Below are 14,432 nucleotides of genomic sequence, written 5' to 3' on the forward strand. Positions count from 1 at the left end.
CCCAACACATGCATAGCCCCCCACACATATTGTCAACATTCCCCCCCAGAGCGGTGTATTTACAAAGTTGATGAACCTGTATTACACGTCATATCACCCAGAGTCCATAGTTTACATTATAGTTCCCTCTTGGTGTTATACATTCTATGGGGTTGAACAATTTACCATGACATGTGTCTATCATTATAGCACCATACAGAGTGGTTTTACTGCCCTAAAAATCTTCTAAGCTCTATCTATTCCTCCCTTTCTTCTCCCCACTANTAGTTCCCTCTTGGTGTTATACATTCTATGGGGTTGAACAATTTACCATGACATGTGTCTATCATTATAGCATCATACAGAGTGGTTTTACTGCCCTAAAAATCTTCTAAGCTCTATCTATTCCTCCCTTTCTTCTCCCCACTAACCCTGGCAACCACTGATCTTTTCACTGTTTCCATAGTTTTGCCTTTTCCAGAATGTCATATAGTTGGACTTATACAGTATGCAGTCTTTTCAGATTGGCTTATTTCACTTAGTAATATGCAATAAGTTCCCTCCATGTCATTTTATGGCTTGATAGCTTATTTCCTTTTGGCACTGAAATTATTCCATTGTCTGGATGCACCAAAATTTATTTATCCATGCAACTACTGAAGAGTATCTTAGTTGCTTCCAAGTTTGAGAAATTGTGAATAAAACTTCTATAAACATCCATTGTGCAGATTTTTGTGTGGACATAATTTTCAACTCCTTTGGGTAAATACTAAGGAGCATGATTACTGGATCATTTGGTAAGAGTCATGTTTCCTTTTGTAAGAAGCTGCCAAACTGTTTTCCAAAGTGGCTGTCCCATTTTGCGTTCTCACCACCAATGGTGGAGACTTCCCATTGCTCCGCATCTCACTAGCATTTGGTGTTGAGATGTTCATTTTGATCCTTTACCGCATATGTATGAAATGATTGAATAAATAGATTTGCATGAATTTTCATGCATGTGTAACTACTAAAGGTAGAAATCTGTGTAAGTATAAGCCAGAAATTATGTGGAAGAAATCCTAATATATTTGGAGGAGTAAAACTGCAAATAAACATTTGCTAGATGTTTTCTACGTTTAAATTTATACATTTAAAAATTGCTGTTTGAAAATAAGCATTTCAGATTTCACATGATCCATTCTATTCATCCAGTTGCTCAAACAAAAGGAGAAAAGAACAAGAAAGAATTCTAGCAAGACCGCCAGCGGCAGGTGCTGGGATTTGCTTCCATGAAGTGTCTTTCTTGACTTTCACTTTGCTTTTGAGGATAGGCACAAGGCTTGAGAAATACTTCAAAGAAGTTTTCTGGCCAGCTATGTTTTGCCAAGCTGTCGTAGCTTTCTCAAAGCTTTCAAAATTATCAAATACCAACATACATCTCCCACACTATTATTTTATCAGGAAAGGATCCTGTAAACAGCATCGCAACTTTCAGAATTCTTTATCATGTCATAAAGCAGCCGCAGTCAGACTGCAATGCCTCCACTCAAGCTGTAACAAGGCAGTGTCGGCATTAAGATGTAACGTTCCACAGATGCCAGTTTTAGCAATAGCTGTAATAAGCGTCAGAAGAAACATTATCACATGGTGCCTCTTTCAAGTTGGGAATGTGACTTCTATCAATCTTTTGAAAGTAATGGTTTGACTTCGAATTTCATGCCACCTTAAAAGGGAAAAAAATGGTTTGTTCTTACTTGTACTGTCCAGAATTTTAATTGGTTTTGCTCTTTTCTTATCTTTTGCATATTTTACCTCCATCCATAGTCCTCATCAGATATCCATTAGCTTCTAGGTGGGGAGAAATGACTGGGATTTTCTTAAGAGTTCCCATGACATTGAAATGTTCTTCCTGATATTTGACAACCCCTACAACACTGCCAACATGGATAATATCTATTGAATATCCAGTATGTAAAACAAACAAACAAAAACACCAACTTCTAATCCCTGAAGATTCAAAGACATGAAAAAGATGGTTCATGCAAATTTTAAGGTGCTTGCCACTGAGTGGAAGATACAAAAGTACACATAAGTGACAAAGAGTTACATTTAATAGTGTTTTGCAAATCACTAAAATCTTACAGACTTACTGTTTAATCCTTTCAATAGCCTGACANGTCTTACAGACTTATTGTTTAATCCTTTCAATAGCCTGACAAGACAGCTCTTAAAGATAAGAGAGTTTAAGATAGCATATTGAGAAATAAATAATTTGAATAATTTTTTAAAAAAGACTCTAGGCAGAGCTGGACTAGAGTCTAAGTTTTGTTTNATCTTACAGACTTACTGTTTAATCCTTTCAATAGCCTGACAAGACAGCTCTTAAAGATGAGAGTTTAAGATAACATATTAAGAAATAAATAATTTGAATAATTTTTTAAAAAAGACTCTAGGCAGAGCTGGACTAGAGTCTAAGTTTTGTTTCTCTAAATCCACTGTTCTTTCTCCTACACTATAGCTGTAAGAGTTTAAACTAGAAAGGGGAAGATGGTTGTAAAATAGGAAATTGGTAGACTTCACTAGGAGAGGTGACTTAATCTGATTGCTAAGAATAAGCAGACTGACAACCTGAAAGACTGGCAAGAGCAAGGACATAAGTCATGCCATAGCAGTGGGCATTTGCTGGGTCTTGCCAGGCCCACTGTGTAGATTACCACTGCAGGCATTCTTACATGGAACGTCCTCCTGATCACAAAACCGTCTACGTAGCAGCCTTCTGACAGTTTTCCCAGTTNCTAGCAGTGGGCATTTGCTGGGTCTTGCCAGGCCCACTGTGTAGATTACCACTGCAGGCATTCTTACATGGAACGTCCTCCTGATCACAAAACCGTCTACGTAGCAGCCTTCTGACAGTTTTCCCAGTTGGGCAAAATCTGAAAAACTAAGAGTAACATGCAAGTCAGACAAGAAACAAGAGCACTGGATGGCTTTGCTTTTTAATTTTTCAGTGTAATGGCTTCTTCTTAGGAGCCTACTCCTCCTAAGAAAGGGCTTTTACATTTGAGGGCTTAATTAACCATTTTGAGATATGTATCATTTATAATCCCTGGAAACAAAAAGGGTTAGCGCTACTTCTAGAAGACCTAATGCCTTAAGGTGATTTCTACCTAAGGTTATTTGTTCTTTTGCTCAATATTTAAAATTGTTCACACATCCCCATTTACATGTCATAAAGTGAAGATATATATGTATTTATTATTATGAGGAATGTATCGTTTGAGCTGTCATCCTCAGTCTTTCTTTTGAGAAATCAACTAATTAATTTTCTGATGCTGGCATTTCAGCTCCTTTATTTATTTGTTTATTGAGGAAACACTGTGTGTCAAGCATATGCCACATACATTTTTTTTCACAAGTATTATTTCATTTAATCTTTATTTTAAAAACTCACAATCCTGCATAAGAGAAATGTGACGTTCAGTAATTTCTTCCCCCAAAGTCACTCAGTAGGCTTAATGGCAGAACTGATATTTGAACCTAAGTGCTCTGATTCCCAGTCCCTTATTCCTTCCACATTCCAGTCACACTCTTTAACCAATTTTCGTCATCTTCTAGAGACCAGACTCTCAGATTCACGTTTGCTTCTATACAAGGTGTATGGGTAATATTTATGACTGTTGCTTCCATCATTATAGAGTTAAATAGAAGAACTACACAGAAATCAAAACCAACCCCCCCCCAAAATCAAAAAACAAAACAACAAAACATACTAAATTCTTTAGGAACAAAATGTTCTGCAGTACTGGGTAGGTACAGAATAGAATACAAAGTATCCACAACTTGCTGGATAGTTTATAGACTTCTTTAGAATACTAATCATCTGTCATTTCCATGCTGCATGCAAAGTCTGGGTAGCTGTTGGTAAGCATGAATAAAATCACCCAGTATCTTTTGGCTTTGTTTCAGCTGGTAGATTCCTGAGTAACCCAGTCACATAAAGCCAACATCATAAAATATGCATGTTGTTGAACTATTTAGTCCCATATCACATTTTCTATTAACACATTCTCATTAGATTTTCTAAATAGCATGGAGGCAATTCATGCTTCAGCTTAGCTCCTCCTTCAGATCCCATAGGTCCGCTCCACCACCACCCCCACTCCCCCACCCTTTCTATTTCCTTCATTGGGTCCTGTTTCTCTTCCCTCTCTGCGTTCAGCCTTTTCTCCTTAGTCACTATTTTTTGTGCTTTTTGCACTTACTTTTTTTTAACTTATAGACTTCACTATTTTAACACTCATCCTCCTTGCTTCCATTAAAAACAATATTCAAAACAAATGTTCCCAAATTAATGCAACAGATGAGAAATTCAGTCCATACTTTCCAATTTAACTTTTCTTAAACCACTCTGTGTGGTGACTGTCAAAGCATGTGTGGAGGACAGTAAGTGAATTTTGAAGCCAACTAGATGTGGATTCTAATCATAATTCTGACACTTTTACCAAATGGGTGGCCTTAGGAAAATTATTTTAAGCTTCTCAGCCTCAATTCCTCAGGTATAAGATGAAATATTAATATCACCATTTAAGGCTACAGTGGAGACTAAATGAGATGAGGAATTCAAAGTAGCTAGCTACTTACCGTAGGGAAGTTACTTAACCTTTCTGCAATTCCATTTATATTCAAAATGATACAATAATTATATCTACCTCATGGGGTTGTGTGACATTGTTAACCATAAGTGGTTAACATACATTGCTTAGAACCATGCCTAGCACACAGCAATATATGTGTTAATTATTATTATTATCTAATACCTAACACCATGCTTAGCACTGAAAGAAGATCTCCTATAGGTAATACTTTTCTACAAATGGGATACTAACAAACATGCTTTGGATTACTGACTTGTCAAAAGGGGATAAGGGCTCAATGCATAGAAAGCATAACTGGGCAATTGTAGAACATACTAGAAAACCAGAATCCATAGGACATGGTGACTGATTTTATGAGGGGGTTAAAGCACAGGGAGGAATCAAGGGTGGTTCCCTGGTTCGTATTTGGGTAACTTGATTCATGGTGATATCCTGCACTAAGAGAAGACAAGCAAACTTTGGTCAGGAAGAAGAAGGGCTCAGGATTAGATGGTTCAAGGACTAAAGAGTCCATGGCATTGAACGGCGCAGATGTTCACATTGGAAAAAAGGTTTATGGAGTGGAAGGAAAAAAAGGTGAGACTAGTAGATCGAAAAGGGGCTGGTCAGTAAAGAAGTAGAAGAAATAAGTGTCAGAAAAGCCTTCAAGAATGTTGAAGGATATAAGAATGTTGACTGTTGAATGTATAAAGGGAAGGAGAATAATAGAATGTTATCCAGAGGATTACTGTGAAAAAAAGCAGGATGTTGTATCAGTGGCTGTATTGATTATTCACAACCATAATGTTCCTCGAGCTGTTATAATTTGCCAAGTCCTAGAGAGCAAAAGGTAAAAAACCGATTTAAGAATAGTTTTGCTCTATCTGGGGAAATAGGAGATATGTAAAATAAATAAATAAATAAATAAATAAATAAATAAGAGAGTGTATACTAAGTACCAAATGTATGGAACTGAAAATTGTGTTATTGGCATTCAGTCTCAGATTTATTGGTGTGGGCTAGAATATTTGGGTAAGATTTCAAAAAAGAGGCAAGATTTCAACTTGTTCTTGAAGCAAGGCTAAGATTTGGATGGTCAGAAAAAGCATGGGGGGAAAGGGTAAATGCGGTGAACAGAGCTTCAGACTTATGCATGGCAATCAGTGATTAGAGGGTTAGAGTGAGAAGTGTTTATTCAGCTCATTTCCTTATCTTTACTGGAAAGGTGGGTTTGTTCTAAAGCTTTTTCTGTGTCCTGCATAATATCTAGCAGTGTGGTGGATGCCAAATAAATATTACCCAAATATTTGTTGGGTAAATACTGGTTATATAGGTAGCTGACAGATAAGAATTTGCCTGGAGTAAGACTAAAATGGGAAAATTAAAGTATTACGTCTCAGAGAATTTATTCAGAGTCACAAAGTTGGACCTTTATAGAAAATACGAAACAACAAATTGGCCTGAGTAACTACAAGAACTCATTTTATGGAATTTAGGAAAAGTTACAGCTGAATATAATCTCCCCGTAAACTACCCGTTACTCCGTTTTTCTTGCCCTTTATTCCTCCAGTATCAAGAAGAAATTTTAATTCAATAAGAGTTTATTGATCACCAATAATTTCCCCGGTTCATGGGTTTTACTCCTGTGGAAATTACAATCTTATTGGAGACAAGCACTGTGAAAGCCCAGCGAAGAAGAAGTGACTGGACGGGGTGTTGAAAAAATGGGGATATTTATTTAGAGGAAATTGGAAGTGAATTCAAAGTTGGAGAAGACAGCATGAACAAAGGGAAGGAGAAGGGGAGGAAGGAGCTGACGGTATTGTGGGGACAGTCACACAACATTGACAAAGGGTTAGTACTAAAATAGCCCTAAACCTTCATGGTTGATAACTTATATTTCTGTGACTAATACTTCTGTCCCACGGGGATAGACTATCTAGTGTCTTGAAAAAACCTGCATCTCCTCTTCTCAGCAACTGAAGAGAAGCTGAATGGTTCAGTGAATTTTTAAAAAATAGACCCGTTCTTTTCTTTTGAATTTTCAAAGTGTCCTTGATGGAAGGCATGTGGGACTAAGTACATTTTTAACCTGGCCTTTTGCACAGATATGGGCATTTAGTCTCCCTGTGCTAAGAAGAGATAGTGATACCACAGTAAAAGCCATAGCTTCGGTAGCTCCGGATTAGTTCAGTAGGTAAACGGTTCCTTTCCTGAGTTACCTACAAATCCCTGTTTCCCAAAGGGCTGCAAACAAATTCCCCTGAAACCATACTTTTTAAACACTCATTGGTGGCTCAGGTTAGAAGGAGACACTCCTTTAGAGGTCAAGCTCTGCAGGAGCACAGCCTCTGCTTGTCGGAGATCGAGCTGCCTCGCCTGCTCCCGTGGAGTTGCCCGGGTCCAGAGCTGCTCTACTTAATTCACGACACCTTCTTTGCCAATAAAGCCCAGCTCTCCTCTCAGCCGTTATTTTTAAGCTCAGCCCTCCTCTTCTCAACACATATACACCTACTTCAGGGTCTTTAAACAGGAAACTTGGCACACAAAATATCAATAATGCCTGCCACACCAAACTGAAAAAATTTTTCTTCTCTTATGTGTCTTTATATATTTGTGTTCTTATTCTCTCCTCTCACTGTCCTTGTTTCTTTGTCCCCATTGTGTCCGGGATTTAATTTTATCCTGCAGAGTTAGGGGGTTAATACAGACCTTGTATGTTTGAGTGTTTATGCTCAGAAGGCATGTTGCTAAAGAATCAGTTTTGGATCTGGTTTCTTAAACGTGGGTGGGAAGAGTCCTAGCACACTTCTCAGTAGGAGTCGTTGGCACCCTTACCATCTATATCACACACTTAACAGAGGCTGGAGACATGCTTAGGATCCTCAGAGATCAGGAAAAAGGAAGTAGGTGAGTCAGGAAAAAGAACAGTTATTAGTCAGGAGCTGAATCAGTTAACCTTGGCAAAAAAAACCAAAACAAAAAACAAAAAACAACCAACCTCTTCAAATTCTTCCTTTAGAGAGTTCAGATTGTGCAGTTTGCATACCTAAGATGCCTCATTCTCATAAGATTATATCCTGTTAAGAGGACATAAGCAAAACTGTAGCCATACCTAGAAACAGAAATTATACTTGTTTTTTGATTCTAGGACACTAACTCGTAGAAACCTCACAATCAATAGCATGAGTGTGTATCGTTCGATTTATTCAGTCATTATCACTTTTCCACTTGCTTTTTATGGCGTTGAGCAAATAGTAAGTGAAGAGTAGAGTTTTTTTCACCTTACTGTCAATAAATGGGTTTAACCACAATACAAATCTTATAATCCACCTCTTCAATCCCACTGGCAATGGGACAAATCCAATAGCTTTAGAGGTAAGCCTTCAAATATACTTCTACTGACAGACTGAAGTTTGTTTTAGAAAAAGTCAAGGTTCTACAATCCTTTGCATTCATTGGAGTGTTCTGTTTCCATGGTTTCCAAGAGTTCACTGAAATTAGGCTTTCAGTGTTTAGAAGTTAATGACATGGAGCTTTGGTAAATTCCTTCTCTCTTACCTATTATATGTTCAAGATCTGTATATTGCTATTCCAGAATGAGTTTGAGGGTCTATTTTGCTGTCAACGTGAGTTTTCCCTCACGAGCCTTTTCTTAAGAACCAATGGTAGATACAAGCTATCTTAAATCAGTATGTAGGAAGCCCAACTAGGGTTGCTTTCTGGCAGAATGAAAAATAAATTTACAGTTTTCATTTTTAGTGAAGAACTAGCTTCAAAGGGATTAATAGGGAAACCCAGGCTTGGAATTCTCTGACCTTTGTCAAGGAGGGGTGCCCTGATGAAATAAAATCCAAAAAATAGAGTTCTTGGGGCCTCACTTTTCTGGCAGAAAAAACAACAACAACAAAATCTTCTGGTTATGGCGGGAGCCCTGAACAGTTTATGTTGGGCCCAAAGGTACAAAGATGTCCAGAATATTAGGTGGAGGCTTTATTAGGCTATGAAGCAAAGTACATGATTTCTGATGTTACCATACAATTGTTAACCAGGTTTCTTTGTGCAGCCCGAATTGTGAGGGACCTTCAAGTGGTTGCTGAGAGTCCAATAACCACATAATATACATAATAAGGAAATATCAACAAGGTCTCTGAACCTAAATCTGTTGTTTCCATTGTCTGGGGCTCAAACCCAGGCTCCCCAGCAGTCACCCCTCATGAAGATATTTTTTTTGACCTGTTTTTGTTCCCTATGATGTAAGAAACAGAGATAAAAAGATAAAATCAGAGGAAGAAAAATGTAAAAAAGAAGAAGGAGGAGGAGGAGGAGAAGGAGAAGAAGAAGAAAGGAAGGCAGGAAGGCAGGAAGGGAGAGAGAGAATACATCTGTGACTGCAAGGAAATGATCTACATGACTTGGAAGTATTTTTTTAGGAAGGGATACAAAGCTCCAAAGTGAGTAGAGGTGAGTTGTACTGCATTTTAAGGATCTAGGAAGCACCTTGATATACTTGAAACAAATTGAAAGCAGCTCAGGGTATGGGAGTTACATATTGAGAAGTAGAGAGCCACATTTAGTTGGGTAGTGGCAAAGGTTTAAGAAGGGTTTTTAAGGGGAGCTTAATAGGAGAGAATAGTGTAGTTGCCTCTGCTGAAAGTCAAGAAGGTGGTACTCCCCAGACGGAGGAGGTCTGGAGCAGAAAGAGAGTTCTGGGCCATCAAGTAGCACCAACCAACAAAATGTGGCAGCAGGCAGATCCAGGACTCCTCAGCATCAGGTCTGAATGATTGCTTGTCAGGCAGATGTGTTTGTAAACTAATGACTTTCACAGTGTGATGAGATGCAAAATGAAGCCTAATTGCTTCCACTGATTTAACCCTTGGAATGCTTCCAGGCATGCCAATAGCCATGTGTCTTTAATCATGTAAGTTAATCACCTTCAGGCGTTTATCAGAAAACAGTGGCTTATAGCAAGTCTGGGGAGCATTGCTGTTGCATTATTAGGTTTACATTTCTGAGCCTGTCATCTCTTCAAATAAGGACACTGAGAGGTTGGCCATGGTGCCCTTAAACTAGTGTTTGTTAGTAGCAACTGACACAGGCAATTACATGGCTCTGTAATTCAGGGGAAAAGAAGAATTAATATTTATGTGGGTTTTTTAAGTGACTTAAAAAAACCCTTAATGGTAGCAGAGTGAGAGTAGCAAGTCACCTTGATCCTTCTAAGGCCATCATGAACTTCAGTCTGGCTCTGGAAGAAAGTCAGAATTGGAAAATGGTCTAATAATCAGGCCAGTCTGATTAATAGTTACAATTAGTATTGGACTATAGTGCATAACCAACTGATTATGAATCATTTGAGCACTTTAGGTAAATTTTCAATATAGGCAATTAAAATGAAAAGACTCATGATGCTTACATAATGACTTCATTAAATTAACTCAGTTCTGAGGTTGGAGTTAAAAAAAAAAAAGTCATAAAGAACCAGCAGAATTTAACTTCCATTCACTTTCTTTAAAAGAAAACTAGAGAAAAAACTTAAAAGATATAAATACACACACCACATTGAAAACAGCTTATTCTTTTCTGTAAGTGAACTGTGTTACTATAGAAGAAAGAACTGAAGGTCAGAGCATGGATTGTATTAGCATTGGATGAAGTAAATCTGGCCTTCAGTTATATTTTGTATTCTGCTAAGTGCATGCATTGTTAGGTTACAAGAACTTTATTGTGGAGTCATCCGTAAGGGACAGACATTTCAAAGAGATAAATAGTCAGTTCTGTTACATAAACAATTGGCCCAAATCATTTGCTTCATGATAAAAGACAAAGCTGGAGCCAACTCCAAATACTGCAGTATCAGTGCAGTCGGGGGAACAAAGATTCCTTAGGTGAATGCATCATTCAATCAAAGCAGCAATAGTTTTATAGAATTAGACAATGGGACTGGAAAGAGAAGAGACTCTCTAGGGCTAAGAGTGAGTTGAAGTACTCCACAGTGAAGTCAGTTTCTCCTGTGGGTCTTGATTCAGAAAGTCACATTGCTTCCAAGACTCATCACTTGATACCTACCAAGTACATGGCTTTATCATTTACAAAGGGCATTATTTGTAAGTTGTACAAACACTCTGTAAGCTAGGTCTTCCATGTATTATTAATAATCAATACTATTTAGCAGTTCAGAATTTACAAAACTCCAGGTATCACCTCTCTTTTTTTTAAGATTTTATTTATTTATTTGAGAGAGAATGAGCGAGAGAGAGAAAGAGCAGAGGGGAAGGAGAAGCAGACTCCCTGCTGAGCAGGGTGCCCAGCGTGGGGCTCCATCCCAGGACCCTGGGATCATGACCTGAGCCAAAAGCAGACGCTTAACAACTGAGCCACCCAGGCGCCCCTCCATGTATGATCTCTTAACATTCTTCACTCCTCTCACAAGTTTTAGAGATGAGAAAGAAAGTTTCAAAAGTTAAAATTATTATTTGTCCAAATTCACAGTACCAGTAACAGCAAAACTAGGTATTCCAGCTCCAGGTCCCTTTCCTACATACTACCTTCTCTTCATCCTATTTCATAAGACCTTCTCTTCTACTTTAATGATCTTTTTTGAATTCTCACAGTCACTATGTTCTTTTCTAGGTATCTGACAGTAAAAGCCACTTTACATTCTAGCTTACGTATGATAATGTTTCTTCCTTTCAGTTTGCATTTCATTCCCAGATTGTCATCTCTTTGAAGGCAGGTACTGTGTTTTCTACCACAGAATGAGGCCTTCACAGCAGAAAGGGTCAGCCTGTGCAAATATCCATGTTGGTGACTGCCATTCCAGCGTACCGTTTCTCCTGTAATGTATGATCACCAAAGACAGCAATAAAGCCCTTTGAGCTACTGATGCAGCAAGGTTGACTTGGCACACTCATCAGCTAAGCTACTTGCTTCCGAGTTCAAGCCTCACTTGACACAACAAAATTACAAGTCCACAAACAGCTCGGACTATTAGAATCACACTCGTTTAGATGAAATTAAAATGTTAAATCCAGAAATGCCAAAAATTACTGTAAGAATGAAGGACTTGTTGACATTTATCTCTCGAACTTCCTTGTATGGTTACCAAACCTACTGCTATCTGGAGAGCATTCCTCAGCAGCATGTCACCCTTAAAGATGTTTCCAGAGAGTTTAAGCAGCAAGTGTGTGTGTGTGTGTGTGTGTGTGTGTGCACTGCTTATGTGTACATGTGTCTATATTACAACATCTGTTCACCATCGTCCTCTTTCCTTCCACTGTGACCTATCTTTTCTCATCTCCTGCCCCTCATTTCTCCATCCCTTTCCCCCAGATGGTAGGACTTGGGCTGAAGTGCTAGTTCAGTCAATTACTGACAGGTTTATTTATTTATCAAATTCAAATCCAAAGGGTCTGACCCACAGGGCTATTTCCACCAAATGTTATGTGCACGAAGATGCTCGGTAAAGCATCACATGTAACAGAAAACTGCCTCCCCCAGAATTTTATATAAAAGCAAACATAAAAATGAACCTCCCAGGTGCTCTCCTGGGGAAGAGAAAGTCTTAGAATTCCCATCACCTTGTTTTCATTCACTTTTCTAATCCTGATGACTTTCTTTGTGTGCCTAGCTGGATTCCCAGGTTAGATTGCAAGTTTCCCATTCTCAGGTACTGGGCTTCATTCACCTGCGTATAGCATATTAACCACACTCTAGAGGGGAAGAAGGTTAGTCTTTTGCCTGCTGGGTCTTGGTGGATCAGAGGCGTATTAGATTTATTTCCATGTAGCTTTTTGACTTCATTCTCATTACCTTATAGTCATTCATTGAATACAGAAATTTTTAGCACTAGTTGGCAGGTCATTCTTCACTCAAGCAGAGTTTCTGGAATTTCTGTCTATACATCAAGCTGGATGAGTCCTGGCTCCTCAGGACCTATCTGGATGATGTGGGAGTAGCTTCTCCTAAAAAAGGCAAACTCTGGAGCCTGAGAATTGATTGCTGCCTCCACTTCGTACTAGCTGTGATACTGGCCATCTTACGTAACCACTGTGATCCTCAGTTATCCATCCATAGAATAGTTATACTAGTACCAACCACGTAGTGGCTCCGTGAGGAGTGGAAAATCATGAAAACACCAGTGCTTGCCCGCCGGAGGCTCTAACGCAATATTGACTCCCTTTTTTCTTTACTGCTTCCCATCTCTGTTACTGCCTCACAATTTTCACTATCCTCACTCCTCTCAAAACTTGCCATTCAGGACAAACCTCAGTAATAAACTCTTGAAGTTATCATTAGTAGTAATTGTGCCATTTCTATTGTTTTAGCTGACTTCAGCTCTGAGCTCATCCCCTTCCCTAGGTTTCCTCAACCCTGATGCTGATGACATGACTGTCTGACCCACCATGGGGACCGCCACAAAGTCTTAGTGCTGTCACCGATTAGCACAGATTCTCTCAGCTTCACCGCTGCCTATCTCTCTCCATCTGTTTTACTCCAGATAGGAACGATGACTCAGCACTAACTAAAAATTGAATGGCTGGATCTTAGAGGTGCTTCTAAAAGTTAGTTTCCATTGTTACTGAGTGTTTAGAGAAGGACTGGACAAATCCAAATGACTATCTTGAAGTAAATAGAAAATTTCCTATTTTGTTCCAGCACTCCCTGAGGTTCTCCAGTATTATTTTCATAGCATCCTTTTTGACATTTGGTCCCAGTCGCTGCTACGAACTCAGATCGCCTTGTGTTCCTAAACTGTCACTTCATCCTTTCTTTTGTGTAATTTGTTATTGTTTGTTAAGAACACAAGTGTTCATGTTCATTTCAATTTGATAAAAATAATAGTTATTTGTCTGGTGAGTCCAATCTTGCCAAGCACAACATTGACCTTAGTCAAGTTTCTCAGCCTCCCACTTCATCCACTACCCTTTTCATAAAAATGCATAAGATTTTTAGTAAGACAATCCTTTCTAATTGGATATGTTATTGCCTTGTGCTTATGAACTCCAAACTAGAAAACTTGAAATGTTATGAAAGGATGATCCTTGGCTTTCTGTCCCCTTTAGTCCTCTATATCTAAGCTAGGTAGCTTATCCCAAAATCTAGACACCTTTTTTCAGATGTTTTGATGGATCCACCCTATTTTGTTTATTTTTCACTCTTTTTACTTTTGTCCTTCTGTACCCAGGGCCTAAAATTGTTTTTGAATATTAATCTCTCTGCTTCCAGAGCATTGGNTTAATAACATAAGATATTTACTTTGGAAGAAATTTAAGCAAACAAATATTCTTTACAGATGTAACTTATCTGGGGGCTTCTCAAGATCCATGGTTTTAAGCTATTGCCTGGATGAGTTCTATTATGGAAAAAGTGAATGTTTAACTAGTAGTTCTGGGAGCCTTTCCTTATATTGAACTAGAGCAGCAGCTCCATTTACAAATCTGTTTTACTTGTTGAGATTATACTCCTAAATTTTTTTTAATAACCCCTGTTCTAGGTAACTAATTGAAATTAAAATAAAATAACAGAATGCTATACATATAAATGTACGGTGATTGGGGAATCCATGCTCAGTATGTGTTTTAATGATATCTCTAAAATGTGACACCCATTATCCTTTGATAGATCAAGGGATTGTGGTATTGAAACTCCCATAAATCCTTCAAAGAATCTAGTGGTACAACATTAGATGCATTTTTCTTGTTGTACTTGAACTTCCAGGGAGCTCCTGATGCTATCAAGTTCTCTATCATCATAGTCATCTCATCACACGGAGCAACTGATAAATTTGTAGTTAAAGAGAGCATTTTGGGGGTTTGTTTTGACATCCTTGAT

The 14,432-nt window shown here is 38.4% G+C and overlaps 1 protein-coding gene across 1 annotated transcript in view; it reads left to right on the forward strand.

Moving 5' to 3' along the window:
- The window catches only part of LOC100478721 (serine/threonine-protein kinase TNNI3K), a 292,736-nt gene that overhangs the window by 175,643 nt on the left and 102,661 nt on the right, over positions 1-14,432 (forward strand). The window lies entirely within an intron of this gene.

Source organism: Ailuropoda melanoleuca, chromosome 2, assembly GCF_002007445.2.
Source record: "Ailuropoda melanoleuca isolate Jingjing chromosome 2, ASM200744v2, whole genome shotgun sequence".
NCBI lineage: Eukaryota > Metazoa > Chordata > Mammalia > Carnivora > Ursidae > Ailuropoda > Ailuropoda melanoleuca.